We start from the raw sequence: 27,950 nt of genomic DNA on the forward strand, positions 1-27,950 counted from the left end.
AGCATCCGTTGTTACATTTGAGTCAAAAAAATTTTTTTGGTCCTGAGCAGTTTTTTTTCTGACCCCGGCATCACGCGTTTTCTTCCTCGGGCAGCAAAAACACTCGATTTTTAAAAACAGCTAATAATAACATTTTTAAACATGGAATTCCACCCCGAATCACATTCTAGCATCCGTTGTTACATTTGAGTCAAAAAATTTTTTTTGGTCCTGAGCAGTTTTTTTTCTGACCCCGGCATCACGCGTTTTTTCCTCGGGCAGCAAAAACACTCGATTTTTAAAAACAGCTAATAATAACATTTTTAAACATGGAATTCCACCCCGAATCACATTCTAGCATCCGTTGCTACATTTGAGTCAAAAAAATTTTTTTGGTCCTGAGCAGTTTTTTTTCTGACCCCGGCATCACGCGTTTTTTCCTCGGGCAGCAAAAACACTCGATTTTTAAAAACAGCTAATAATAACATTTTTAAACATGGAATTCCACCCCGAATCACATTCTAGCATCCGTTGCTACATTTGAGTCAAAAAAATTTTTTTGGTCCTGAGCAGTTTTTTTTCTGACCCCGGCATCACGCGTTTTCTTCCTCTGGCAGCAAAAACACTCAATTTTTAAAAACAGCTAATAATAACCTTTTTAAACATGGAATTCCACCCCGAATCACATTCTAGCATCCGTTGTTACATTTGAGTCAAAAAAATTTTTTTGGTCCTGAGCAGTTTTTTTTCTGACCCCGGCATCACGCGTTTTCTTCCTCTGGCAGCAAAAACACTCGATTTTTAAAAACAGCTAATAATAATATTTTTAAGCATGGAATTCCACCCCGAATCACATTCTAGCATCCGTTGTTACATTTGAGTCAAAAAAATTTTTTTGGTCCTGAGCAGTTTTTTTTCTGACCCCGGCATCACGCGTTTTTTCCTCGGGCAGCAAAAACACTCGATTTTTAAAAACAGCTAATAATAACATTTTTAAGCATGGAATTCCACCCCGAATCACATTCCAGCATCCGTTGTTACATTTGAGTCAAAAAAATTTTTTTGGTCCTGAGCAGTTTTTTTTCTGACCCCGGCATCACGCGTTTTCTTCCTCGGGCAGCAAAAACACTCGATTTTTAAAAACAGCTAATAATAACATTTTTAAGCATGGAATTCCACCCCGAATCACATTCTAGCATCCGTTGTTACATTTGAGTCAAAAAACATTTTTTTGGTCCTGAGCAGTTTTTTTTCTGACCCCGGCATCACGCGTTTTCTTCCTCGGGCAGCAAAAACACTCGATTTTTAAAAACAGCTAATAATAACATTTTTAAGCATGGAATTCCACCCCGAATCACATTCTAGCATCCGTTGCTACATTCGAGTCAAAAAAATTTTTTTGGTCCTGAGCAGTTTTTTTTCTGACCCCGGCATCAAGCGTTTTCTTCCTCGGGCAGCAAAAACACTCGATTTTTAAAAACAGCTAATAATAACATTTTTAAACATGGAATTCCACCCCGAATCACATTCTAGCATCCGTTGTTACATTTGAGTCAAAAAAAATTTTTTGGTCCTGAGCAGTTTTTTTTCTGACCCCGGCATCACGCGTTTTTTCCTCGGGCAGCAAAAACACTCAATTTTTAAAAACAGCTAATAATAATATTTTTAAGCATGGAATTCCACCCCGAATCACATTCTAGCATCCGTTGTTACATTTGAGTCAAAAAAATTTTTTTGGTCCTGAGCAGTTTTTTTTCTGACCCCGGCATCACGCGTTTTTTCCTCGGGCAGCAAAAACACTCAATTTTTAAAAACAGCTAATAATAATATTTTTAAGCATGGAATTCCACCCCGAATCACATTCTAGCATCCGTTGTTACATTTGAGTCAAAAAAAATTTTTTGGTCCTGAGCAGTTTTTTTTCTGACCCCGGCATCACGCGTTTTCTTCCTCGGGCAGCAAAAATACTCGATTTTAAAAAACAGCTAATAATAACATTTTTAAGCATGGAATTCCACCCCGAATCACATTCTACAATCCGTTGTTACATTCGAGTCAAAAAAATTTTTTGGTCCTGAGCAGTTTTTTTTCTGACCCCGGCATCACGCCTTTTTTCCTCGGGCACCAAAAACACTCGATTTTTAAAAACAGCTAATAATAATATTTTTAAGCATGGAATTCCACCCCGAATCACATTCTAGCATCCGTTGTTACATTTGAGTCAAAAAATTTTTTTTGGTCCTGAGCAGTTTTTTTTCTGACCCCGGCATCACGCGTTTTTTCCTCGGGCAGCAAAAACACTCGATTTTTAAAAACAGCTAATAATAACATTTTTAAGCATGGAATTCCACCCCGAATCACATTCTAGCATCCGTTGTTACATTTGAGTCAAAAAAAATTTTTTGGTCCTGAGCAGTTTTTTTTCTGACCCCGGCATCATGCGTTTTTTCCTCGGGCAGCAAAAACACTCGATTTTTAAAAACAGCTAATAATAATATTTTTAAGCATGCAATTCCACCCCGAATCACATTCCAGCATCCGTTGTTACATTCGAGTCAAAAAAAAAATTTTGGTCCTGAGCAGTTTTTTTTCTGACCCCGGCATCACGCGTTTTCTTCCTCGGGCAGCAAAAACACTCGATTTTTAAAAACAGCTAATAATAACATTTTTAAGCATGGAATTCCACCCCGAATCACATTCTAGCATCCGTTGTTACATTCGAGTAAAAAAAATTTTTTTGGTCCTGAGCAGTTTTTTTTCTGACCCCGGCATCACGCGTTTTCTTCCTCGGGCAGCAAAAACACTCGATTTTTAAAAACAGCTAATAATAATATTTTTAAGCATGCAATTCCACCCCGAATCACATTCCAGCATCCGTTGTTACATTCGAGTCAAAAAAAAAATTTTGGTCCTGAGCAGTTTTTTTTCTGACCCCGGCATCACGCGTTTTCTTCCTCGGGCAGCAAAAACACTCGATTTTTAAAAACAGCTAATAATAATATTTTTAAGCATGGAATTCCACCCAGAATCACATTCTAGCATCCGTTGTTACATTTGAGTCAAAAAAAATTTTTTGGTCCTGAGCAGTTTTTTTTCTGACCCCGGCATCATGCGTTTTTTCCTCGGGCAGCAAAAACACTCGATTTTTAATAACAGCTAATAATAATATTTTTAAGCATGCAATTCCACCCCGAATCACATTCCAGCATCCGTTGTTACATTCGAGTCAAAAAAAATTTTTTGGTCCTGAGCAGTTTTTTTTCTGACCCCGGCATCACGCGTTTTCTTCCTCGGGCAGCAAAAACACTCGATTTTTAAAAACAGCTAATAATAATATTTTTAAGCATGGAATTCCACCCCGAATCACATTCTAGCATCCGTTGTTACATTCGAGTAAAAAAAATTTTTTTGGTCCTGAGCAGTTTTTTTTCTGACCCCGGCATCACGCGTTTTCTTCCTCGGGCACCAAAAACACTCGATTTTTAAAAACAGCTAATAATAATATTTTTAAGCATTGAATTCCACCCCGAATCACATTCTAGCATCCGTTGTTACATTTGAGTCAAAAAAAATTTTTTGGTCCTGAGCAGTTTTTTTTCTGACCCCGGCATCACGCGTTTTTTCCTCGGGCACCAAAAACACTCGATTTTTAAAAACAGCTAATAATAATATTTTTAAGCATGGAATTCCACCCCGAATCACATTCTAGCATCCGTTGTTACATTTGAGTCAAAAAAAATTTTTTGGTCCCGAGCAGTTTTTTTTCTGACCCCGGCATCACGCGTTTTCTTCCTCGGGCAGCAAAAACACTCGATTTTTAAAAACAGCTAATAATAACATTTTTAAGCATGGAATTCCACCCCGAATCACATTCTAGCATCCGTTGTTACATTTGAGTCAAAAAAATTTTTTTGGTCCTGAGCAGTTTTTTTTCTGACCCCGGCATCACGCGTTTTCTTCCTCGGGCAGCAAAAACACTCAATTTTTAAAAACAGCTAATAATAATATTTTTAAGCATGGAATTCCACCCCGAATCACATTCTAGCATCCGTTGTTACATTCGAGTCAAAAAAATTTTTTTCGTCCTGAGCAGTTTTTTTTCTGACCCCGGCGTCACGCGTTTTCTTCCTCGGGCAGGAAAAACACTCAATTTTTAAAAACAGCTAATAATAATATTTTTAAGCATGGAATTCCACCCCGAATCACATTCTAGCATCCGTTGTTACATTCGAGTCAAAAAAATTTTTTGGGTCCTGGGCAGTTTTTTTTCTGACCCCGGCATCACGCGTTTTTTCCTCGGGCACCAAAAACACTCGATTTTTAAAAACAGCTAATAATAATATTTTTAAGCATGGAATTCCACCCCGAATCACATTCTAGCATCCGTTGTTACATTCGAGTCAAAAAAAAAATTTTGGTCCGGAGCAGTTTTTTTTCTGACCCCGGCATCACGCGTTTTCTTCCTCGGGCAGCAAAAACACTCAATTTTTAAAAACAGCTAATAATAATATTTTTAAGCATGGAATTCCACCCCGAATCACATTCTAGCATCCGTTGTTACATTCGAGTCAAAAAAACTTTTTTCGTCCTGAGCAGTTTTTTTTCTGACCCCGGCATCACGCTTTTTCTTCCTCGGGCAGCAAAAACACTCGATTTTTAAAAACAGCTAATAATAACATTTTTAAGCATGGAATTCCACCCCGAATCACATTCTAGCATCCGTTGTTACATTTGAGTCAAAAAAAATTTTTTGGTCCTGAGCAGTTTTTTTTCTGACCCCGGCATCACGCGTTTTCTTCCTCGGGCATCAAAAACACTCGATTTTTAAAAACAGCTAATAATAATATTTTTAAGCATGGAATTCCACCCCGAATCACATTCTAGCATCCGTTGTTACATTCGAGTCAAAAAAACTTTTTTCGTCCTGAGCAGTTTTTTTTCTGACCCCGGCATCACGCGTTTTCTTCCTCGGGCAGCAAAAACACTCGATTTTTAAAAACAGCTAATAATAACATTTTTAAGCATGGAATTCCACCCCGAATCACATTCTAGCATCCGTTGTTACATTTGAGTCAAAAAAAATTTTTTGGTCCAGAGCAGTTTTTTTTCTGACCCCGGCATCACGCGTTTTTTCCTCGGGCACCAAAAACACTCGATTTTTAAAAACAGCTAATAATAATATTTTTAAGCATGGAATTCCACCCCGAATCACATTCTAGCATCCGTTGTTACATTCGAGTCAAAAAAAAAATTTTGGTCCGGAGCAGTTTTTTTTCTGACCACGGCATCACGCGTTTTCTTCCTCGGGCAGCAAAAACACTCGATTTTTAAAAACAGCTAATAATAATATTTTTAAACATGGAATTCCACCCCGAATCACATTCTAGCATCCGTTGTTACATTTGAGTCAAAAAAAATTTTTTGGTCCTGAGCAGTTTTTTTTCTGACCCCGGCATCACGCGTTTTTTCCTCGGGCACCAAAAACACTCGATTTTTAAAAACAGCAAATAATAATATTTTTAAGCATGGAATTCCACCCCGAATCACATTCTAGCATCCGTTGTTACATTTGAGTCAAAAAAATTTTTTTGGTCCTGAGCAGTTTTTTTTCTGACCCCGGCATCATGCGTTTTCTTCCTCGGGCAGCAAAAACACTCAATTTTTAAAAACAGCTAATAATAATATTTTTAAGCATGGAATTCCACCCCGAATCACATTCTAGCATCCGTTGTTACATTCGAGTCAAAAAAAAATTTTTGGTCCGGAGCAGTTTTTTTTCTGACCCCGGCATCACGCGTTTTTTCCTCGGGCAGCAAAAACACTCGATTTTTAAAAACAGCTAATAATAACATTTTTAAGCATGGAATTCCACCCCGAATCACATTCTAGCATCCGTTGTTACATTCGAGTCAAAAAAATTTTTTTGGTCCTGAGCAGTTTTTTTTCTGACCCCGGCATCATGCGTTTTCTTCCTCGGGCAGCAAAAACACTCAATTTTTAAAAACAGCTAATAATAACATTTTTAAGCATGGAATTCCACGCCGAATCACATTCTAGCATCCGTTGTTACATTCGAGTCAAAAAAAATTTTTTGGTCCCGAGCAGTTTTTTTTCTGACCCCGGCATCACGCGTTTTCTTCCTCGGGCAGCAAAAACAGTCGATTTTTAAAAACAGCTAATAATAACATTTTTAAGCATGGAATTCCACCCCGAATCACATTCTAGCATCCGTTGTTACATTCGAGTAAAAAAAATTTTTTTGGTCCTGAGCAGTTTTTTTTCTGACCCCGGCATCACGCGTTTTCTTCCTCGGGCAGCAAAAACACTCGATTTTTAAAAACAGCTAATAATAATATTTTTAAGCATGCAATTCCACCCCGAATCACATTCCAGCATCCGTTGTTACATTCGAGTCAAAAAAAAAATTTTGGTCCTGAGCAGTTTTTTTTCTGACCCCGGCATCACGCGTTTTCTTCCTCGGGCAGCAAAAACACTCGATTTTTAAAAACAGCTAATAATAATATTTTTAAGCATGGAATTCCACCCAGAATCACATTCTAGCATCCGTTGTTACATTTGAGTCAAAAAAAATTTTTTGGTCCTGAGCAGTTTTTTTTCTGACCCCGGCATCATGCGTTTTTTCCTCGGGCAGCAAAAACACTCGATTTTTAATAACAGCTAATAATAATATTTTTAAGCATGCAATTCCACCCCGAATCACATTCCAGCATCCGTTGTTACATTCGAGTCAAAAAAAATTTTTTGGTCCTGAGCAGTTTTTTTTCTGACCCCGGCATCACGCGTTTTCTTCCTCGGGCACCAAAAACACTCGATTTTTAAAAACAGCTAATAATAATATTTTTAAGCATTGAATTCCACCCCGAATCACATTCTAGCATCCGTTGTTACATTTGAGTCAAAAAAAATTTTTTGGTCCTGAGCAGTTTTTTTTCTGACCCCGGCATCACGCGTTTTTTCCTCGGGCACCAAAAACACTCGATTTTTAAAAACAGCTAATAATAATATTTTTAAGCATGGAATTCCACCCCGAATCACATTCTAGCATCCGTTGTTACATTTGAGTCAAAAAAAATTTTTTGGTCCCGAGCAGTTTTTTTTCTGACCCCGGCATCACGCGTTTTCTTCCTCGGGCAGCAAAAACACTCGATTTTTAAAAACAGCTAATAATAACATTTTTAAGCATGGAATTCCACCCCGAATCACATTCTAGCATCCGTTGTTACATTTGAGTCAAAAAAATTTTTTTGGTCCTGAGCAGTTTTTTTTCTGACCCCGGCATCACGCGTTTTCTTCCTCGGGCAGCAAAAACACTCAATTTTTAAAAACAGCTAATAATAATATTTTTAAGCATGGAATTCCACCCCGAATCACATTCTAGCATCCGTTGTTACATTCGAGTCAAAAAAATTTTTTTCGTCCTGAGCAGTTTTTTTTCTGACCCCGGCGTCACGCGTTTTCTTCCTCGGGCAGGAAAAACACTCAATTTTTAAAAACAGCTAATAATAATATTTTTAAGCATGGAATTCCACCCCGAATCACATTCTAGCATCCGTTGTTACATTCGAGTCAAAAAAATTTTTTGGGTCCTGGGCAGTTTTTTTTCTGACCCCGGCATCACGCGTTTTTTCCTCGGGCACCAAAAACACTCGATTTTTAAAAACAGCTAATAATAATATTTTTAAGCATGGAATTCCACCCCGAATCACATTCTAGCATCCGTTGTTACATTCGAGTCAAAAAAAAAATTTTGGTCCGGAGCAGTTTTTTTTCTGACCCCGGCATCACGCGTTTTCTTCCTCGGGCAGCAAAAACACTCAATTTTTAAAAACAGCTAATAATAATATTTTTAAGCATGGAATTCCACCCCGAATCACATTCTAGCATCCGTTGTTACATTCGAGTCAAAAAAACTTTTTTCGTCCTGAGCAGTTTTTTTTCTGACCCCGGCATCACGCTTTTTCTTCCTCGGGCAGCAAAAACACTCGATTTTTAAAAACAGCTAATAATAACATTTTTAAGCATGGAATTCCACCCCGAATCACATTCTAGCATCCGTTGTTACATTTGAGTCAAAAAAATTTTTTTGGTCCTGAGCAGTTTTTTTTCTGACCCCGGCATCACGCGTTTTCTTCCTCGGGCATCAAAAACACTCGATTTTTAAAAACAGCTAATAATAATATTTTTAAGCATGGAATTCCACCCCGAATCACATTCTAGCATCCGTTGTTACATTCGAGTCAAAAAAACTTTTTTCGTCCTGAGCAGTTTTTTTTCTGACCCCGGCATCACGCGTTTTCTTCCTCGGGCAGCAAAAACACTCGATTTTTAAAAACAGCTAATAATAACATTTTTAAGCATGGAATTCCACCCCGAATCACATTCTAGCATCCGTTGTTACATTTGAGTCAAAAAAAATTTTTTGGTCCAGAGCAGTTTTTTTTCTGACCCCGGCATCACGCGTTTTTTCCTCGGGCACCAAAAACACTCGATTTTTAAAAACAGCTAATAATAATATTTTTAAGCATGGAATTCCACCCCGAATCACATTCTAGCATCCGTTGTTACATTCGAGTCAAAAAAAAAATTTTGGTCCGGAGCAGTTTTTTTTCTGACCACGGCATCACGCGTTTTCTTCCTCGGGCAGCAAAAACACTCGATTTTTAAAAACAGCTAATAATAATATTTTTAAACATGGAATTCCACCCCGAATCACATTCTAGCATCCGTTGTTACATTTGAGTCAAAAAAAATTTTTTGGTCCTGAGCAGTTTTTTTTCTGACCCCGGCATCACGCGTTTTTTCCTCGGGCACCAAAAACACTCGATTTTTAAAAACAGCAAATAATAATATTTTTAAGCATGGAATTCCACCCCGAATCACATTCTAGCATCCGTTGTTACATTTGAGTCAAAAAAATTTTTTTGGTCCTGAGCAGTTTTTTTTCTGACCCCGGCATCATGCGTTTTCTTCCTCGGGCAGCAAAAACACTCAATTTTTAAAAACAGCTAATAATAATATTTTTAAGCATGGAATTCCACCCCGAATCACATTCTAGCATCCGTTGTTACATTCGAGTCAAAAAAAAATTTTTGGTCCGGAGCAGTTTTTTTTCTGACCCCGGCATCACGCGTTTTTTCCTCGGGCAGCAAAAACACTCGATTTTTAAAAACAGCTAATAATAACATTTTTAAGCATGGAATTCCACCCCGAATCACATTCTAGCATCCGTTGTTACATTCGAGTCAAAAAAATTTTTTTGGTCCTGAGCAGTTTTTTTTCTGACCCCGGCATCATGCGTTTTCTTCCTCGGGCAGCAAAAACACTCAATTTTTAAAAACAGCTAATAATAACATTTTTAAGCATGGAATTCCACGCCGAATCACATTCTAGCATCCGTTGTTACATTCGAGTCAAAAAAATTTTTTTGGTCCCGAGCAGTTTTTTTTCTGACCCCGGCATCACGCGTTTTCTTCCTCGGGCAGCAAAAACACTCAATTTTTAAAAACAGCTAATAATAATATTTTTAAGCATGGAATTCCACCCCGAATCACATTCTAGCATCCGTTGTTACATTCGAGTCAAAAAATTTTTTTTGGTCCTGAGCAGTTTTTTTTCTGACCCCGGCATCACGCGTTTTCTTCCTCGGGCAGCAAAAACACTCAATTTTTAAAAACAGCTAATAATAATATTTTTAAGCATGGAATTCCACCCCGAATCACATTCTAGCATCCGTTGTTACATTCGAGTCAAAAAAAATTTTTTGGTCCTGGGCAGTTTTTTTTCTGACCCCGGCATCACGCGTTTTCTTCCTCGGGCAGCAAAAACACTCAATTTTTAAAAACAGCTAATAATAATATTTTTAAGCATGGAATTCCACCCCGAATCACATTCTAGCATCCGTTGTTACATTCGAGTCAAAAAAATTTTTTGGGTCCTGGGCAGATTTTTTTCTGACCCCGGCATCACGCGTTTTCTTCCTCGGGCAGCAAAAACACTCGATTTTTAAAAACAGCTAATAATAATATTTTTAAACATGGAATTGCACCCCGAATCACATTCTAGCATCCGTTGTTACATTTGAGTGAAAAAAAATTTTTTGGTCCCGAGCAGTTTTTTTTCTGACCCCGGCATCACGCGTTTTCTTCCTCGGGCAGCAAAAACACTCAATTTTTAAAAACAGCTAATAATAATATTTTTAAGCATGGAATTCCACCCCGAATCACATTCTAGCATCCGTTGTTACATTCGAGTCAAAAAATTTTTTTTGGTCCTGAGCAGTTTTTTTTCTGACCCCGGCATCACGCGTTTTCTTCCTCGGGCAGCAAAAACACTCAATTTTTAAAAACAGCTAATAATAATATTTTTAAGCATGGAATTCCACCCCGAATCACATTCTAGCATCCGTTGTTACATTCGAGTCAAAAAAAAATTTTTGGTCCTGAGCAGTTTTTTTTCTGACCCCGGCATCACGCGTTTTCTTCCTCGGGCAGCAAAAACACTCGATTTTTAAAAACAGCTAATAATAACATTTTTAAGCATGGAATTCCACCCCGAATCACATTCTAGCATCCGTTGTTACATTTGAGTCAAAAAAATTTTTTTGGTCCTGAGCAGTTTTTTTTCTGACCCCGGCATCACGCGTTTTTTCCTCGGGCACCAAAAACACTCGATTTTTAAAAACAGCTAATAATAATATTTTTAAGCATGGAATTCCACCCCGAATCACATTCTAGCATCCGTTGTTACATTCGAGTCAAAAAAAAAATTTTGGTCCGGAGCAGTTTTTTTTCTGACCCCGGCATCACGCGTTTTTTCCTCGGGCACCAAAAACACTCGATTTTTAAAAACAGCTAATAATAATATTTTTAAGCATGGAATTCCACCCCGAATCACATTCTAGCATCCGTTGTTACATTTGAGTCAAAAAAATTTTTTTGGTCCTGAGCAGTTTTTTTTCTGACCCCGGCATCACGCTTTTTCTTCCTCGGGCAGCAAAAACACTCGATTTTTAAAAACAGCTAATAATAACATTTTTAAGCATGGAATTCCACCCCGAATCACATTCTAGCATCCGTTGTTACATTCGAGTCAAAAAAATTTTTTTGGTCCTGAGCAGTTTTTTTTCTGACCCCGGCATCACGCGTTTTTTCCTCGGGCACCAAAAACACTCGATTTTTAAAAACAGCTAATAATAATATTTTTAAGCATTGAATTCCACCCCGAATCACATTCTAGCATCCGTTGTTACATTCAAGTCAAAAAAATTTTTTTGGTCCTGAGCAGTTTTTTTTCTGACCCCGGCATCACGCATTTTCTTCCTCGGGCAGCAAAAACACTCAATTTTTAAAAACAGCTAATAATAATATTTTTAAGCATGGAATTCCACCCCGAATCACATTCTAGCATCCGTTGTTACATTCGAGTCAAAAAAAATTTTTTGGTCCCGAGCAGTTTTTTTTCTGACCCCGGCATCACGCGTTTTCTTCCTCGGGCAGCAAAAACACTCGATTTTTAAAAACAGCTAATAATAACATTTTTAAGCATGGAATTCCACCCCGAATCACATTCTAGCATCCGTTGTTACATTTGAGTCAAAAATTTTTTTTTGGTCCTGAGCAGTTTTTTTTCTGACCCCGGCATCACGCGTTTTCTTCCTCGGGCAGCAAAAACACTCAATTTTTAAAAACAGCTAATAATAATATTTTTAAGCATGGAATTCCACCCCGAATCACATTCTAGCATCCGTTGTTACATTCGAGTCAAAAAAATTTTTTGGGTCCTGGGCAGATTTTTTTCTGACCCCGGCATCACGCGTTTTCTTCCTCGGGCACCAAAAACACTCGATTTTTAAAAACAGCTAATAATAATATTTTTAAACATGGAATTCCACCCCGAATCACATTCTAGCATCCGTTGTTACATTCGAGTCAAAAAAAAATTTTTGGTCCTGAGCAGTTTTTTTTCTGACCCCGGCATCACGCGTTTTCTTCCTCGGGCAGCAAAAACACTCGATTTTTAAAAACAGCTAATAATAACATTTTTAAGCATGGAATTCCACCCCGAATCACATTCTAGCATCCGTTGTTACATTCGAGTCAAAAAAAAAATTTTGGTCCGGAGCAGTTTTTTTTCTGACCCCGGCATCACGCGTTTTTTCCTCTGGCAGCAAAAACACTCGATTTTTAAAAACAGCTAATAATAACATTTTTAAGCATGGAATTCCACCCCGAATCACATTCTAGCATCCGTTGTTACATTTGAGTCAAAAAAATTTTTTTGGTCCTGAGCAGTTTTTTTTCTGACCCCGGCATCACGCGTTTTCTTCCTCGGGCAGCAAAAACACTCGATTTTTAAAAACAGCTAATAATAACATTTTTAAGCATGGAATTCCACCCCGAATCACATTCTAGCATCCGTTGTTACATTCGAGTCAAAAAAAAATTTTTGGTCCGGAGCAGTTTTTTTTCTGACCCCGGCATCACGCGTTTTTTCCTCGGGCACCAAAAACACTCGATTTTTAAAAACAGCTAATAATAATATTTTTAAGCATGGAATTCCACCCCGAATCACATTCTAGCATCCGTTGTTACATTTGAGTCAAAAAAATTTTTTTGGTCCCGAGCAGTTTTTTTTCTGACCCCGGCATCACGCGTTTTCTTCCTCGGGCAGCAAAAAAACTCGATTTTTAAAAACAGCTAATAATAACATTTTTAAGCATGGAATTCCACCCCGAATCACATTCTAGCATCCGTTGTTACATTTGAGTCAAAAAATTTTTTTTGGTCCTGAGCAGTTTTTTTTCTGACCCCGGCATCACGCGTTTTCTTCCTCGGGCAGCAAAAACACTCAATTTTTAAAAACAGCTAATAATAATATTTTTAAGCATGGAATTCCACCCCGAATCACATTCTAGCATCCGTTGTTACATTCGAGTCAAAAAAAAATTTTTGGTCCTGAGCAGTTTTTTTTCTGACCCCGGCATCACGCGTTTTTTCCTCGGGCACCAAAAACACTCGATTTTTAAAAACAGCTAATAATAACATTTTGAAGCATGGAATTCCACCCCGAATCACATTCTAGCATCCGTTGTTACATTTGAGTCAAAAAAATTTTTTTGGTCCTGGGCAGTTTTTTTTCTGACCCCGGCATCACGCGTTTTTTCCTCGGGCAGCAAAAACACTCGATTTTTAAAAACAGCTAATAATAACATTTTTAAGCATGGAATTCCACCCCGAATCACATTCTAGCATCCGTTGTTACATTCGAGTCAAAAAAATTTTTTTGGTCCTGAGTAGTTTTTTTTCTGACCCCGGCATCACGCGTTTTTTCCTCGGGCACCAAAAACACTCGATTTTTAAAAACAGCTAATAATAATATTTTTAAGCATGGAATTCCACCCCGAATCACATTCTAGCATCCGTTGTTACATTTGAGTCAAAAAAATTTTTTTGGTCCTGGGCAGTTTTTTTTCTGACCCCGGCATCACGCGTTTTTTCCTCGGGCAGCAAAAACACTCGATTTTTAAAAACAGCTAATAATAACATTTTTAAGCATGGAATTCCACCCCGAATCACATTCTAGCATCCGTTGTTACATTCGAGTCAAAAAAAATTTTTTGGTCCCGAGCAGTTTTTTTTCTGACCCCGGCATCACGCGTTTTCTTCCTCGGGCAGCAAAAAAACTCGATTTTTAAAAACAGCTAATAATAACATTTTTAAGCATGGAATTCCACCCCGAATCACATTCTAGCATCCGTTGTTACATTTGAGTCAAAAAATTTTTTTTGGTCCTGAGCAGTTTTTTTTCTGACCCCGGCATCACGCGTTTTCTTCCTCGGGCAGCAAAAACACTCAATTTTTAAAAACAGCTAATAATAATATTTTTAAGCATGGAATTCCACCCCGAATCACATTCTAGCATCCGTTGTTACATTCGAGTCAAAAAATTTTTTTTGGTCCTGAGCAGTTTTTTTTCTGACCCCGGCATCACGCGTTTTCTTCCTCGGGCAGCAAAAACACTCAATTTTTAAAAACAGCTAATAATAATATTTTTAAGCATGGAATTCCACCCCGAATCACATTCTAGCATCCGTTGTTACATTCGAGTCAAAAAATTTTTTTTCGTCCTGAGCAGTTTTTTTTCTGACCCCGGCATCACGCGTTTTCTTCCTCGGGCAGCAAAAACACTCGATTTTTAAAAACAGCTAATAATAATATTTTTAAGCATTGAATTCCACCCCGAATCACATTCTAGCATCCGTTGTTACATTCAAGTCAAAAAAAATTTTTGGGTCCTGAGCAGTTTTTTTTCTGACCCCGGCATCACGCGTTTTCTTCCTCGGGCAGCAAAAACACTCAATTTTTAAAAACAGCTAATAATAATATTTTTAAGCATGGAATTCCACCCCGAATCACATTCTAGCATCCGTTGTTACATTCGAGTCAAAAAAATTTTTTGGGTCCTGGGCAGTTTTTTTTCTGACCCCGGCATCACGCGTTTTCTTCCTCGGGCAGCAAAAACACTCGATTTTTAAAAACAGCTAATAATAATATTTTTAAACATGGAATTCCACCCCGAATCACATTCTAGCATCCGTTGTTACATTTGAGTCAAAAAAAATTTTTTGGTCCTGAGCAGTTTTTTTTCTGACCCCGGCATCACGCGTTTTTTCCTCGGGCACCAAAAACACTCGATTTTTAAAAACAGCAAATAATAATATTTTTAAGCATGGAATTCCACCCCGAATCACATTCTAGCATCCGTTGTTACATTTGAGTCAAAAAAAATTTTTTGGTCCTGAGCAGTTTTTTTTCTGACCCCGGCATCATGCGTTTTCTTCCTCGGGCAGCAAAAACACTCAATTTTTAAAAACAGCTAATAATAATATTTTTAAGCATGGAATTCCACCCCGAATCACATTCTAGCATCCGTTGTTACATTCGAGTCAAAAAAAAATTTTTGGTCCGGAGCAGTTTTTTTTCTGACCCCGGCATCACGCGTTTTTTCCTCGGGCAGCAAAAACACTCGATTTTTAAAAACAGCTAATAATAACATTTTTAAGCATGGAATTCCACCCCGAATCACATTCTAGCATCCGTTGTTACATTCGAGTCAAAAAAATTTTTTTGGTCCTGAGCAGTTTTTTTTCTGACCCCGGCATCATGCGTTTTCTTCCTCGGGCAGCAAAAACACTCAATTTTTAAAAACAGCTAATAATAACATTTTTAAGCATGGAATTCCACGCCGAATCACATTCTAGCATCCGTTGTTACATTCGAGTCAAAAAAATTTTTTTGGTCCCGAGCAGTTTTTTTTCTGACCCCGGCATCACGCGTTTTCTTCCTCGGGCAGCAAAAACACTCAATTTTTAAAAACAGCTAATAATAATATTTTTAAGCATGGAATTCCACCCCGAATCACATTCTAGCATCCGTTGTTACATTCGAGTCAAAAAAAATTTTTTGGTCCTGGGCAGTTTTTTTTCTGACCCCGGCATCACGCGTTTTTTCCTCGGGCACCAAAAACACTCGATTTTTAAAAACAGCTAATAATAATATTTTTAAGCATTGAATTCCACCCCGAATCACATTCTAGCATCCGTTGTTACATTCAAGTCAAAAAAATTTTTTTGGTCCTGAGCAGTTTTTTTTCTGACCCCGGCATCACGCGTTTTCTTCCTCGGGCAGCAAAAACACTCAATTTTTAAAAACAGCTAATAATAATATTTTTAAGCATGGAATTCCACCCCGAATCACATTCTAGCATCCGTTGTTACATTTGAGTGAAAAAAAATTTTTTGGTCCCGAGCAGTTTTTTTTCTGACCCCGGCATCACGCGTTTTCTTCCTCGGGCAGCAAAAACACTCAATTTTTAAAAACAGCTAATAATAATATTTTTAAGCATGGAATTCCACCCCGAATCACATTCTAGCATCCGTTGTTACATTCGAGTCAAAAAATTTTTTTTGGTCCTGAGCAGTTTTTTTTCTGACCCCGGCATCACGCGTTTTCTTCCTCGGGCAGCAAAAACACTCAATTTTTAAAAACAGCTAATAATAATATTTTTAAGCATGGAATTCCACCCCGAATCACATTCTAGCATCCGTTGTTACATTCGAGTCAAAAAAAAATTTTTGGTCCTGAGCAGTTTTTTTTCTGACCCCGGCATCACGCGTTTTCTTCCTCGGGCAGCAAAAACACTCGATTTTTAAAAACAGCTAATAATAACATTTTTAAGCATGGAATTCCACCCCGAATCACATTCTAGCATCCGTTGTTACATTTGAGTCAAAAAAATTTTTTTGGTCCTGAGCAGTTTTTTTTCTGACCCCGGCATCACGCGTTTTTTCCTCGGGCACCAAAAACACTCGATTTTTAAAAACAGCTAATAATAATATTTTTAAGCATGGAATTCCACCCCGAATCACATTCTAGCATCCGTTGTTACATTCGAGTCAAAAAAAAAATTTTGGTCCGGAGCAGTTTTTTTTCTGACCCCGGCATCACGCGTTTTTTCCTCGGGCACCAAAAACACTCGATTTTTAAAAACAGCTAATAATAATATTTTTAAGCATGGAATTCCACCCCGAATCACATTCTAGCATCCGTTGTTACATTTGAGTCAAAAAAATTTTTTTGGTCCTGAGCAGTTTTTTTTCTGACCCCGGCATCACGCGTTTTCTTCCTCGGGCACCAAAAACACTCGATTTTTAAAAACAGCTAATAATAACATTTTTAAGCATGGAATTCCACCCCGAATCACATTCTAGCATCCGTTGTTACATTCGAGTCAAAAAATTTTTTTTGGTCCTGAGCAGTTTTTTTTCTGACCCCGGCATCACGCGTTTTTTCCTCGGGCACCAAAAACACTCGATTTTTAAAAACAGCTAATAATAATATTTTTAAGCATTGAATTCCACCCCGAATCACATTCTAGCATCCGTTGTTACATTTGAGTCAAAAAAATTTTTTTGGTCCTGAGCAGTTTTTTTTCTGACCCCGGCATCACGCATTTTCTTCCTCGGGCAGCAAAAACACTCAATTTTTAAAAACAGCTAATAATAATATTTTTAAGCATGGAATTCCACCCCGAATCACATTCTAGCATCCGTTGTTACATTCGAGTCAAAAAAAATTTTTTGGTCCCGAGCAGTTTTTTTTCTGACCCCGGCATCACGCGTTTTCTTCCTCGGGCAGCAAAAACACTCGATTTTTAAAAACAGCTAATAATAACATTTTTAAGCATGGAATTCCACCCCGAATCACATTCTAGCATCCGTTGTTACATTTGAGTCAAAAAATTTTTTTTGGTCCTGAGCAGTTTTTTTTCTGACCCCGGCATCACGCGTTTTCTTCCTCGGGCAGCAAAAACACTCAATTTTTAAAAACAGCTAATAATAATATTTTTAAGCATGGAATTCCACCCCGAATCACATTCTAGCATCCGTTGTTACATTCGAGTCAAAAAATTTTTTTTGGTCCTGAGCAGTTTTTTTTCTGACCCCGGCATCACGCGTTTTCTTCCTCGGGCAGCAAAAACACTCAATTTTTAAAAACAGCTAATAATAATATTTTTAAGCATGGAATTCCACCCCGAATCACATTCTAGCATCCGTTGTTACATTCGAGTCAAAAAAATTTTTTGGGTCCTGGGCAGATTTTTTTCTCACCCCGGCATCACGCGTTTTTTCCTCGGGCACCAAAAACACTCGATTTTTAAAAACAGCTAATAATAATATTTTTAAACATGGAATTCCACCCCGAATCACATTCTAGCATCCGTTGTTACATTCGAGTCAAAAAAAAATTTTTGGTCCTGAGCAGTTTTTTTTCTGACCCCGGCATCACGCGTTTTCTTCCTCGGGCAGCAAAAACACTCGATTTTTAAAAACAGCTAATAATAACATTTTTAAGCATGGAATTCCACCCCGAATCACATTCTAGCATCCGTTGTTACATTCGAGTCAAAAAAAAAATTTTGGTCCGGAGCAGTTTTTTTTCTGACCCCGGCATCACGCGTTTTTTCCTCTGGCAGCAAAAACACTCGATTTTTAAAAACAGCTAATAATAACATTTTTAAGCATGGAATTCCACCCCGAATCACATTCTAGCATCCGTTGTTACATTTGAGTCAAAAAAATTTTTTTGGTCCTGAGCAGTTTTTTTTCTGACCCCGGCATCACGCGTTTTCTTCCTCGGGCAGCAAAAACACTCGATTTTTAAAAACAGCTAATAATAACATTTTTAAGCATGGAATTCCACCCCGAATCACATTCTAGCATCCGTTGTTACATTCGAGTCAAAAAAAAATTTTTGGTCCGGAGCAGTTTTTTTTCTGACCCCGGCATCACGCGTTTTTTCCTCGGGCACCAAAAACACTCGATTTTTAAAAACAGCTAATAATAATATTTTTAAGCATGGAATTCCACCCCGAATCACATTCTAGCATCCGTTGTTACATTTGAGTCAAAAAAATTTTTTTGGTCCCGAGCAGTTTTTTTTCTGACCCCGGCATCACGCGTTTTCTTCCTCGGGCAGCAAAAAAACTCGATTTTTAAAAACAGCTAATAATAACATTTTTAAGCATGGAATTCCACCCCGAATCACATTCTAGCATCCGTTGTTACATTTGAGTCAAAAAATTTTTTTTGGTCCTGAGCAGTTTTTTTTCTGACCCCGGCATCACGCGTTTTCTTCCTCGGGCAGCAAAAACACTCAATTTTTAAAAACAGCTAATAATAATATTTTTAAGCATGGAATTCCACCCCGAATCACATTCTAGCATCCGTTGTTACATTCGAGTCAAAAAATTTTTTTTGGTCCTGAGCAGTTTTTTTTCTGACCCCGGCATCACGCGTTTTCTTCCTCGGGCAGCAAAAAAACTCGATTTTTAAAAACAGCTAATAATAACATTTTTAAGCATGGAATTCCACCCCGAATCACATTCTAGCATCCGTTGTTACATTCGAGTCAAAAAAAAAATTTTGGTCCGGAGCAGTTTTTTTTCTGACCCCGGCATCACGCGTTTTCTTCCTCGGGCAGCAAAAACACTCAATTTTTAAAAACAGCTAATAATAATATTTTTAAGCATGGAATTCCACCCCGAATCACATTCTAGCATCCGTTGTTACATTCGAGTCAAAAAATTTTTTTTGGTCCTGAGCAGTTTTTTTTCTGACCCCGGCATCACGCGTTTTCTTCCTCGGGCACCAAAAACACTCAATTTTTAAAAACAGCTAATAATAATATTTTTAAGCATGGAATTCCACCCCGAATCACATTCTAGCATCCGTTGTTACATTCGAGTCAAAAAAATTTTTGGGTCCTGAGCAGTTTTTTTTCTGACCCCGGCATCACGCGTTTTTTCCTCGGGCACCAAAAACACTCGATTTTTAAAAACAGCTAATAATAACATTTTTAAGCATGGAATTCCACCCCGAATCACATTCTAGCATCCGTTGTTACATTCGAGTCAAAAAAAAATTTTTGGTCCGGAGCAGTTTTTTTTCTGACCCCGGCATCACGCGTTTTTTCCTCGGGCAGCAAAAACACTCGATTTTTAAAAACAGCTAATAATAATATTTTTAAGCATGGAATTCCACCCCGAATCACATTCTAGCATCCGTTGTTACATTTGAGTCAAAAAAAATTTTTTGGTTCCGAGCAGTTTTTTTTCTGACTCCGGCATCACGCGTTTTCTTCCTCGGGCACCAAAAACACTCAATTTTTAAAAACAGCTAATAATAACATTTTTAAGCATGGAATTCCACCCCGAATCACATTCTAGCATCCGTTGTTACATTTGAGTCAAAAAAATTTTTTTGGTCCTGGGCAGTTTTTTTTCTGACCCCGGCATCACGCGTTTTCTTCCTCGGGCAGCAAAAAAATTCGATTTTTAAAAACAGCTAATAATAACATTTTTAAGCATGGAATTCCACCCCGAATCACATTCTAGCATCCGTTGTTACATTTGAGTCAAAAAAATTTTTTTGGTCCTGAGCAGTTTTTTTTCTGACTCCGGCATCACGCGTTTTCTTCCTCGGGCAGCAAAAACACTCAATTTTTAAAAACAGCTAATAATAATATTTTTAAGCATGGAATTCCACCCCGAATCACATTCTAGCATCCGTTGTTACATTCGAGTCAAAAAATTTTTTTTGGTCCTGAGCAGTTTTTTTTCTGACCCCGGCATCACGCGTTTTCTTCCTTGGGCAGCAAAAACACTCGATTTTCAAAAACAGCTAATAATAATATTTTTAAACATGGAATTCCACCCCGAATCACATTCTAGCATCCGTTGTTACATTTGAGTCAAAAAAAATTTTTTGGTCCTGAGCAGTTTTTTTTCTGACCCCGGCATCACGCGTTTTCTTCCTCGGGCAGCAAAAACACTCAATTTTTAAAAACAGCTAATAATAATATTTTTAAGCAAGGAATTCCACCCCGAATCACATTCTAGCATCCGTTGTTACATTCGAGTCAAAAAAATTTTTTTGGTCCTGAGCAGTTTTTTTTCTGACCCCGGCATCACGCGTTTTCTTCCTCGGGCAGCAAAAACACTCAATTTTTAAAAACAGCTAATAATAACATTTTTAAGCATGGAATTCCACCCCGAATCACATTCTAGCATCCGTTGTTACATTCGAGTCAAAAAAATTTTTTGGGTCCTGGGCAGTTTTTTTTCTGACCCCGGCATCACGCTTTTTCTTCCTCGGGCAGCAAAAACACTCAATTTTTAAAAACAGCTAATAATAATATTTTTAAGCATGGAATTCCACCCCGAATCACATTCTAGCATCCGTTGTTACATTCGAGTCAAAAAAATTTTTTGGGTCCTGGGCAGATTTTTTTCTGACCCCGGCATCACGCGTTTTCTTCCTCGGGCAGCAAAAACACTCGATTTTTAAAAACAGCTAATAATAATATTTTTAAACATGGAATTCCACCCCGAATCACATTCTAGCATCCGTTGTTACATTCGAGTCAAAAAAAAAATTTTGGTCCTGAGCAGTTTTTTTTCTGACCCCGGCATCACGCGTTTTTTCCTCGGGCACCAAAAACACTCGATTTTTAAAAACAGCTAATAATAATATTTTTAAACATGGAATTCCACCCCGAATCACATTCTAGCATCCGTTGTTACATTTGAGTCAAAAAAAAATTTTTGGTCCTGAGCAGTTTTTTTTCTGACCCCGGCATCACGCGTTTTCTTCCTCGGGCAGCAAAAACACTCAATTTTTAAAAACAGCTAATAATAATATTTTTAAGCATGGAATTCCACCCCGAATCACATTCTAGCATCCGTTGTTACATTTGAGTCAAAAAAATTTTTTTGGTCCCGAGCAGTTTTTTTTCTGACCCCGGCATCACGCGTTTTCTTCCTCGGGCAGCAAAAACACTCAATTTTTAAAAACAGCTAATAATAATATTTTTAAGCATGGAATTCCACCCCGAATCACATTCTAGCATCCGTTGTTACATTCGAGTCAAAAAAATTTTTTTGGTCCCGAGCAGTTTTTTTTCTGACCCCGGCATCACGCGTTTTCTTCCTCGGGCAGCAAAAACACTCGATTTTTAAAAACAGCTAATAATAACATTTTTAAGCATGGAATTCCACGCCGAATCACATTCTAGCATCCGTTGTTACATTCGAGTCAAAAAAATTTTTTTGGTCCTGAGCAGTTTTTTTTCTGACCCCGGCATCACGCGTTTTCTTCCTCGGGCAGCAAAAACACTCAATTTTTAAAAACAGCTAATAATAACATTTTTAAGCATGGAATTCCACGCCGAATCACATTCTAGCATCCGTTGTTACATTTGAGTCAAAAAAATTTTTTTGGTCCTGGGCAGTTTTTTTTCTGACCCCGGCATCACGCGTTTTCTTCCTCGGGCAGCAAAAAAACTCGATTTTTAAAAACAGCTAATAATAACATTTTTAAGCATGGAATTCCACCCCGAATCACATTCTAGCATCCGTTGTTACATTCGAGTCAAAAAAATTTTTTTGGTCCTGAGCAGTTTTTTTTCTGACCCCGGCATCACGCGTTTTCTTCCTCGGGCAGCAAAAACACTCAATTTTTAAAAACAGCTAATAATAATATTTTTAAGCATGGAATTCCACCCCGAATCACATTCTAGCATCCGTTGTTACATTCGAGTCAAAAAAAATTTTTTGGTCCTGAGCAGTTTTTTTTCTGACCCCGGCATCACGCGTTTTCTTCCTCGGGCAGCAAAAACACTCGATTTTTAAAAACAGCTAATAATAACATTTTTAAGCATGGAATTCCACCCCGAATCACATTCTAGCATCCGTTGTTACATTCGAGTCAAAAAAAAAATTTTGGTCCTGAGCAGTTTTTTTTCTGACCCCGGCATCACGCGTTTTCTTCCTCGGGCAGCAAAAACACTCAATTTTTAAAAACAGCTAATAATAATATTTTTAAGCATGGAATTCCACCCCGAATCACATTCTAGCATCCGTTGTTACATTCGAGTCAAAAAAAATTTTTGGTCCTGAGCAGTTTTTTTTCTGACCCCGGCATCACGCGTTTTCTTCCTCGGGCAGCAAAAACACTCGATTTTTAAAAACAGCTAATAATAACATTTTTAAGCATGGAATTCCACCCCGAATCACATTCTAGCATCCGTTGTTACATTTGAGTCAAAAAAAATTTTTTGGTCCTGAGCAGTTTTTTTTCTGACCCCGGCATCACGCGTTTTCTTCCTCGGGCAGCAAAAACACTCGATTTTTAAAAACAGCTAATAATAACATTTTTAAGCATGGAATTCCACGCCGAATCACATTCTAGCATCCGTTGTTACATTCGAGTCAAAAAAATTTTTTGGTCCTGAGCAGTTTTTTTTCTGACCCCGGCATCACGCGTTTTCTTCCTCGGGCAGCAAAAACACTCAATTTTTAAAAACAGCTAATAATAACATTTTTAAGCATGGAATTCCACGCCGAATCACATTCTAGCATCCGTTGTTACATTTGAGTCAAAAAAATTTTTTTGGTCCTGAGCAGTTTTTTTTCTGACCCCGGCATCACGCGTTTTTTCCTCGGGCAGCAAAAACACTCGATTTTTAAAAACAGCTAATAATAACATTTTTAAGCATGGAATTCCACCCCGAATCACATTCTAGCATCCGTTGTTACATTTGAGTCAAAAAAAATTTTTTGGTCCTGGGCAGATTTTTTTCTGACCCCGGCATCACGCGTTTTCTTCCTCTGGCAGCAAAAACACTCGATTTTTAAAAACAGCTAATAATAATATTTTTAAGCATGGAATTCCACCCCGAATCACATTCTAGCATCCGTTGTTACATTCGAGTCAAAAAAATTTTTTTGGTCCTGGGCAGTTTTTTTTCTGACCCCGGCATCACGCGTTTTCTTCCTCGGGCAGCAAAAACACTCAATTTTTAAAAACAGCTAATAATAATATTTTTAAGCAAGGAATTCCACCCCGAATCACATTCTAGCATCCGTTGTTACATTCGAGTCAAAAAAATTTTTTGGGTCCTTGGCAGTTTTTTTTCTGACCCCGGCATCACGCGTTTTCTTCCTCGGGCAGCAAAAACACTCGATTTTTAAAAACAGCTAATAATAATATTTTTAAGCATGGAATTCCACCCCGAATCACATTCTAGCATCCGTTGTTACATTTGAGTCAAAAAAAATTTTTGGGTCCTGGGCAGATTTTTTTCTGACCCCGGCATCACGCGTTTTCTTCCTCGGGCAGCAAAAACACTCGATTTTTAAAAACAGCTAATAATAATATTTTTAAGCATGGAATTCCACCCCGAATCACATTCTAGCATCCGTTGTTACATTCGAGTCAAAAAAAATTTTTTGGTCCTGAGCAGTTTTTTTTCTGACCCCGGCATCACGCGTTTTTTCCTCGGGCAGCAAAAACACTCAATTTTTAAAAACAGCTAATAATAATATTTTTAAGCATGGAATTCCACCCCGAATCACATTCTAGCATCCGTTGTTACATTCGAGTCAAAAAAATTTTTTGGGTCCTGGGCAGATTTTTTTCTGACCCCGGCATCACGCGTTTTCTTCCTCGGGCAGCAAAAACACTCGATTTTTAAAAACAGCTAATAATAATATTTTTAAACATGGAATTCCACCCCGAATCACATTCTAGCATCCGTTGTTACATTCGAGTCAAAAAAAAAATTTTGGTCCTGGGCAGATTTTTTTCTGACCCCGGCATCACGCGTTTTCTTCCTCGGGCAGCAAAAACACTCGATTTTTAAAAACAGCTAATAATAACATTTTTAAGCATGGAATTCCACCCCGAATCACATTCTAGCATCCGTTGTTACATTTGAGTCAAAAAAAATTTTTTGGTCCTGAGCAGTTTTTTTTCTGACCCCGGCATCACGCGTTTTTTCCTCGGGCACCAAAAACACTCGATTTTTAAAAACAGCTAATAATAATATTTTTAAACATGGAATTCCACCCCGAATCACATTCTAGCATCCGTTGTTACATTTGAGTCAAAAAAAAATTTTTGGTCCCGAGCAGTTTTTTTTCTGACCCCGGCATCACGCGTTTTCTTCCTCGGGCAGCAAAAACACTCGATTTTTAAAAACAGCTAATAATAACATTTTTAAGCATGGAATTCCACGCCGAATCACATTCTAGCATCCGTTGTTACATTCGAGTCAAAAAATTTTTTTTGGTCCTGAGCAGTTTTTTTTCTGACCCCGGCATCACGCGTTTTCTTCCTCGGGCAGCAAAAACACTCAATTTTTAAAAACAGCTAATAATAATATTTTTAAACATGGAATTCCACCCCGAATCACATTCTAGCATCCGTTGTTACATTTGAGTCAAAAAAAAAATTTTGGTCCGGAGCAGTTTTTTTTCTGACCCCGGCATCACGCGTTTTTTCCTCGGGCAGCAAAAACACTCAATTTTTAAAAACAGCTAATAATAACATTTTTAAGCATGGAATTCCACCCCGAATCACATTCTAGCATCCGTTGTTACATTTGAGTCAAAAAAATTTTTTTTGGTCCTGAGTAGTTTTTTTTCTGACCCCGGCATCACGCGTTTTTTCCTCGGGCAGCAAAAACACTCGATTTTTAAAAACAGCTAATAATAACATTTTTAAGCATGGAATTCCACCCCGAATCACATTCTAGCATCCGTTGTTACATTTGAGTCAAAAAAATTTTTTTGGTCCTGGGCAGTTTTTTTTCTGACCCCGGCATCACGGGTTTTTTCCTCGGGCAGCAAAAACACTCGATTTTTAAAAACAGCTAATAATAACATTTTTAAGCATGGAATTCCACCCCGAATCACATTCTAGCATCCGTTGTTACATTTGAGTCAAAAAAAATTTTTTGGTCCTGGGCAGATTTTTTTCTGACCCCGGCATCACGCGTTTTCTTCCTCTGGCAGCAAAAACACTCGATTTTTAAAAACAGCTAATAATAATATTTTTAAACATGCAATTCCACCCCGAATCACATTCTAGCATCCGTTGTTACATTTGAGTCAAAAAATTTTTTTTTGGTCCTGAGCAGTTTTTTTTCTGACCCCGGCATCACGCGTTTTCTTCCACGGGCAGCAAAAACACTCGATTTTTAAAAACAGCTAATAATAACATTTTTAAGCATGGAATTCCACCCCGAATCACATTCTAGCATCCGTTGTTACATTCGAGTCAAAAAAAAATTTTTGGTCCTGAGCAGTTTTTTTTCTGACCCCGGCATCAGGCGTTTTCTTCCTCTGGCAGCAAAAACACTCAATTTTTAAAAACAGCTAATAATAACATTTTTAAACATGGAATTCCACCCCGAATCACATTCTAGCATCCGTTGCTACATTTGAGTCAAAAAAATTTTTTTGGTCCTGAGCAGTTTTTTTTCTGACCCCGGCATCAGGCGTTTTCTTCCTCTGGCAGCAAAAACACTCAATTTTTAAAAACAGCTAATAATAACATTTTTAAACATGGAATTCCACCCCGAATCACATTCTAGCATCCGTTGCTACATTTGAGTCAAAAAAATTTTTTTGGTCCTGAGCAGTTTTTTTTCTGACCCCGGCATCACGCGTTTTCTTCCTCGGGCAGCAAAAACACTCGATTTTTAAAAACAGCTAATAATAACATTTTTAAGCATGGAACTCCACCCCGAATCACATTCTAGCATCCGTTGTTACATTTGAGTCAAAAAAAATTTTTTGGTCCTGAGCAGTTTTTTTTCTGACCCCGGCATCACGCGTTTTCTTCCTCGGGCAGCAAAAACACTCGATTTTTAAAAACAGCTAATAATAACATTTTTAAGCATGGAATTCCACCCCGAATCACATTCTAGCATCCGTTGTTACATTTGAGTCAAAAAAATTTTTTTTGTCCTGAGCAGTTTTTTTTCTGACCCCGGCATCACGCGTTTTCTTCCTCTGGGAGCAAAAACACTCGATTTTTAAAAACAGCTAATAATAATATTTTTAAGCATGGAATTCCACCCCGAATCACATTCTAGCATCCGTTGTTACATTTGAGTCAAAAAAATTTTTTTTGTCCTGAGCAGTTTTTTTTCTGACCCCGGCATCACGCGTTTTCTTCCTCTGGGAGCAAAAACACTCGATTTTTAAAAACAGCTAATAATAATATTTTTAAGCATGGAATTCCACCCCGAATCACATTCTAGCATCCGTTGTTACATTCGAGTCAAAAAAATTTTTTTGGTCGTGAGCAGTTTTTTTCTGACCCCGGCATCACGCGTTTTCTTCCTCGGGCAGCAAAAACACTCGATTTTTAAAAACAGCTAATAATAACATTTTTAAGCATGGAATTCCACCCCGAATCACATTCTAGCATCCGTTGTTACATTTGAGTCAAAAAAATTTTTTTTGTCCTGAGCAGTTTTTTTTCTGACCCCGGCATCACGCGTTTTCTTCCTCTGGGAGCAAAAACACTCGATTTTTAAAAACAGCTAATAATAATATTTTTAAGCATGGAATTCCACCCCGAATCACATTCTAGCATCCGTTGTTACATTCAAGTCAAAAAAATTTTTTTTGTCCTGAGCAGTTTTTTTTCTGACCCCGGCATCACGCGTTTTCTTCCTCTGGGAGCAAAAACACTCGATTTTTAAAAACAGCTAATAATAACATTTTTAAGCATGGAATTCCACCCCGAATCACATTCTAGCATCCGTTGTTACATTTGAGTCAAAAAAATTTTTTTTGTCCTGAGCAGTTTTTTTTCTGACCCCGGCATCACGCGTTTTCTTCCTCTGGGAGCAAAAACACTCGATTTTTAAAAACAGCTAATAATAACATTTTTAAGCATGGAATTCCACCCCGAATCACATTCTAGCATCCGTTGTTACATTCAAGTCAAAAAAATTTTTTTTGTCCTGAGCAGTTTTTTTTCTGACCCCGGCATCACGCGTTTTCTTCCTCTGGGAGCAAAAACACTCGATTTTTAAAAACAGCTAATAATAATATTTTTAAGCATGGAATTCCACCCCGAATCACATTCTAGCATCCGTTGTTACATTTGAGTCAAAAAAATTTTTTTTGTCCTGAGCAGTTTTTTTTCTGACCCCGGCATCACGCGTTTTCTTCCTCTGGGAGCAAAAACACTCGATTTTTAAAAACAGCTAATAAAAATATTTTTAAGCATGGAATTCCACCCCGAATCACATTCTAGCATCCGTTGTTACATTTGAGTCAAAAAAATTTTTTTTGGTCCTGAGCAGTTTTTTTTCTGACCCCGGCATCACGCGTTTTCTTCCTCGGGCAGCAAAAACACTCAATTTTTAAAAACAGCTAATAATAATATTTTTAAGCATGGAATTCCACCCAGAATCACATTCTAGCATCCGTTGTTACATTTGAGTCAAAAAAATTTTTTTGGTCCTGAGCAGTTTTTTTTCTGACCCCGGCATCACGCGTTTTTTCCTCGGGCAGCAAAAACACTCGATTTT

General features: G+C 37.8%; 1 protein-coding gene across 2 annotated transcripts in view; it reads right to left on the minus strand.

Annotated features, from left to right (window-relative positions):
• Window positions 1-27,950, minus strand: part of KCNN3 (potassium calcium-activated channel subfamily N member 3) — a 131,318-nt gene that overhangs the window by 30,951 nt on the left and 72,417 nt on the right. The gene's annotated exons all lie outside the window — the stretch shown is intronic.

Source organism: Pantherophis guttatus, chromosome 18 (assembly GCF_059756535.1).
Source record: "Pantherophis guttatus breed Tessera chromosome 18, ASM5975653v1, whole genome shotgun sequence".
Lineage (NCBI taxonomy): Eukaryota > Metazoa > Chordata > Lepidosauria > Squamata > Colubridae > Pantherophis > Pantherophis guttatus.